Consider the following 3,850-nt stretch of genomic DNA (forward strand, 5'->3'; position numbering starts at 1 on the left):
ATATATGAAGCATGAATGCATGCATGTGTAAACAATTTGTCCTGTTATCTTAGGAAGGAAAAATATGTAGGAAAATTGACATAAAATCTCATTCTCCTGACAAATCATTAATTATTACTATAATCAGTCAATTCTTGCAACATATGTATTGATCATATTTATCTTGTTGTGACTCTCCAACATGGACACATTCTGTTGTCCTGACAGCTGTATTATTATTAAGTTTGGAGTCTAATCACCTTGCAAGTTTAAAAAAGACTTCAATTGCATTTATTAAAAGAAACTTTCGTCGTGTTACTTTTGTGTTACTTTACCATAGAAACCAATTAGTATGGAAACAAGTGTGTAGCTTAAATTGTAAATGATCAGCAATGTGTTGAAATAGGCTGGAGAATTATACTGTACTATGTCAGGTTGGATTTGTGTTTAGATTTATTTATAGCTTTCAGTTTGGTTTAATGAAGATTTCATTTGAAAAATAAATTTCTTGTGCAACAAGTTAATAACTTTTCTTATCATTAATATGCAATACTATGCTTGTAAAATTATTGTGCTCTATTTTAATGGTCCACTAGCAGCCATCACTGCCAGTATGTTTATATATTTCAAACTCAAATGACAGTTGTGCAGCTTTCAGCACTTGTACACATAAACATAGAATTTATATTGGTCATCAGTCCAAATTTCATAATGCTGACCATGAAGGTCTGTAGGGAGAATTGATTAGAAATGTGTGTGAACTAAATTAGGATTTAATTAAGCCCAATAAAAAAGAGAGAACAGATTAAAATCTTCCTCAAATGTAAACAAATGTTGTACTTCTTTATATCACCACCAGAGGGCGTACTACAACAGTCAAAGCAGATATAAAAAGTGAGTCTAATGGCCATCGAATATTGTTTCACTGACATTTCTGCCTCTGCAGAAAAAATAGCAAAGTGACAAAAGAAATAATTTTTATTGGTTTAAAATTCTGATTTTAATGCAAAACTGTCTTGAAGATCTAAACCAACCAATTAAAATGTGGATAAATAAGCAAATTTTAATGAGTGTTGTGTTTAAAACAGTAAATTAACCCGTTTTATTCTCTTTGCACCACAGGTATCATTTTGAATAGATTTGTGTTCACAGGTGACAAGCCGTGAATAGATTTCACCAACAATAAGTCATCCCACTTTTTGGCGCCAGGACCCATCGTTTTGCGCATAAACGATATTGAAATGCCACCAATGTGTAGAGGACATGTATGCATACCAAACAGCAATTATTATTCACTGGGTTTGCTCCTTCTCTTTCTTTGTCCCCCTCTGTCTGTATCTCTCTCCAAGGTCCCGGCTCTCTGCAGTAATAATACATGAACAGCTCCTCTCCCTCATCCATTAATCAGGAGGGAGGCTGAGGTAACGCCAGGCTGATCTTTGGCCCTCACACACACATACACACTTACCTTATCGCTAATAATTGAAGGGATATTAATGCAGATGAATAATTAAGCTTTGGGGGGGGCTCTCTTTAGCGTCCTAATGAGAGGTGGCGACAGATTGCTCCGAAGTCTTATTACGTCTCGTCAAGAAGTTTGGGAAAGCTTAAAGTGGTGATAAATGGCCTCCATCTGGCAATTGGCGAATGAAATCAATGCAGGTGCTTTGCAGAGTTCCCAATCTGAGCTGCGCCACATTGTTGCTCTAATGAAGAAATTGGCTCCGATCCTTTCTGAATTCTGTCATTCTGAGAGGAAAAGTGAATCTGATGACTGGTAAAATAGTTTGTTTTAATCTGAGAGATTTCAACCAACTAGAAGTAATTATTGTGATATTCTGCCATATAAACATGCTAACAAAATGTTGTACATCAAGAAAAATTATTAAGATTTATCCTGTTTCTGCCTTTTTATTACACTTAAATGTTATAGGTCACCAAAGAAATGTTATTATTAGGCAAAGAAAACCTGAGTAAAAGAAAACTGCTGATGGTTTCATTTATTAAGAGAGGAAAGTTATCCAAGTCTAAAAACGAATTTCTTCTATCACTAAAAACTAATTAAAATTTTACCTGCAGAATGGGCTTTCAGTTGTTAGCTTTATTGCTCAAACTTCAGGGAGACTAAACGTTTCAACACCATCTGTGTCTCCATCCCTGTTGCTGTGTTGACTTGTGACTCAGATGAAGACACAGATGGTGTCGAAACGTTAGTCTCCATAAAGTTTGAGCAATAAAGCTAAAAACTAATTGAGCTGTGAGCTATTTTTACCCATTTTCTCTTTCTTACTGTTGAGTTATGACCAGGTCTTAACTGGGTTTGGTGAGGTCTGCGGTGTTTTGATGAACTAGCCTCTCCTAGAAAGTTTCAACACTGTTTCCTGTTTTCTATATTTGTGGATAATGGCGCTCATGGTGGCTTGTTGAGTCCCAAAGTTTCAGAAATCACTTTGTAGAGGTGCTGTGATGGAAGCACAACACACGTATGGAGGCCTTAGTTCTTGACGCCACTGTCACAGGTTCGAGTCCCGACCTGTTGACCTTTGCTGCACTTTTTCCTCTTCTCTCTTTACCCAATTTGATGTCAAATAAAGGCCACTAGAACCAATAAAACCTTTAAAAAAAACAAATTTTTGTATCTTTTTTCACCCTGTAGCCTACTTCATGATGTCAGGCAGGTTCTACTTCTTCATTTATCATTTTGGTAGTAATGCTGAATCAGAAAATGGAAGTAATCTTTGAGAAAAAAATATTTAATCACAGATAGGTTAAAGGATGTTTACTCTTTCAGACAAGAGATTCCTTTTTCTTAAAAATGAAATTATCATTTTACAACAATTTTTTATTTTTAGCATCTACAGAGTTTATTGTCCTGGATGACTTAGCAATCTGTACATTAGCTCTGAAAACTGTTCATTATTATATTGTTGAATTTGTTTACACTCAGCTTGTCAATCCGTGGCAATTGCAACAGCTCACAAACCTCAAAAGAAGTCAGGCTGTCATTTCAGATAAAAGACTGATGAAGGATTTTCTGGAGACGCTGGGTGTTTCAGACTCTTCAGATTTGACATTTGTAAAAGAAACAGTTGTGTGGCTTGTTGCAGCAGCTGTTGTCAGCTTTTAGAGATGTGCTGCAACTCGCTGCTGGTGTTCAGGGTTGAAAAAAACAAAACAAACAAAAACAAAAAAAAAAAACACTGCCAGCAGTAAGGCTCCTAGGATGGTTATTTTGGTTGCCAGTGTCAGAACTGGAACGTCTCACTTTAGCTGTTGGATGGTTTGTTTTTAAATGCGGATCAACATTCATTATTCATCCAATAAAATGTATTCTTTTGATGATCCTGTGTTTTATAACATTACATTCACTTGCAGTAGTTAATATTTATGCTTGAAATGTCTCTGTATTGTAAATATTAACTTTTAAAGATACAAAATAACAGCATTAGAGACAGCTTCCCAGGTGCAGCTAGACTTTAGATCAACATCTTAACAACTTGTCTGTGTGCTTTTGTTGTGTAACTATTGGAACATTTTCATAATTCTTTCCGACATCAGTTCAGTCACTTTCTAACTAGAAAAACTTCAGAAACCTCAGTATTTAGTTAGAGTAATTGAACTAAAAATACAGAAGAAAGAATGTGCAAACTAATCGACTTTCTGTTATTTTAATATTTGCAGATGACATGATAATGTGTGATGAGAGTAACATGAGAGAAGGAACAAAGGTAAGTTAAAAAAACACAAAAATGATGTTTGTGAAAAAGAGGGAGATCAGTGGGCTGTGAGTTAATGTGGAGGAGTTGACCAGTGTGTCCAGGAGGGATAGTGGACATATTGGACGAATGAATGTGTAAAATAAATATGCCAG

Source organism: Poecilia reticulata, linkage group LG2 (genome assembly GCF_000633615.1).
Source record: "Poecilia reticulata strain Guanapo linkage group LG2, Guppy_female_1.0+MT, whole genome shotgun sequence".
In the NCBI taxonomy this organism is placed as follows: domain Eukaryota; kingdom Metazoa; phylum Chordata; class Actinopteri; order Cyprinodontiformes; family Poeciliidae; genus Poecilia; species Poecilia reticulata.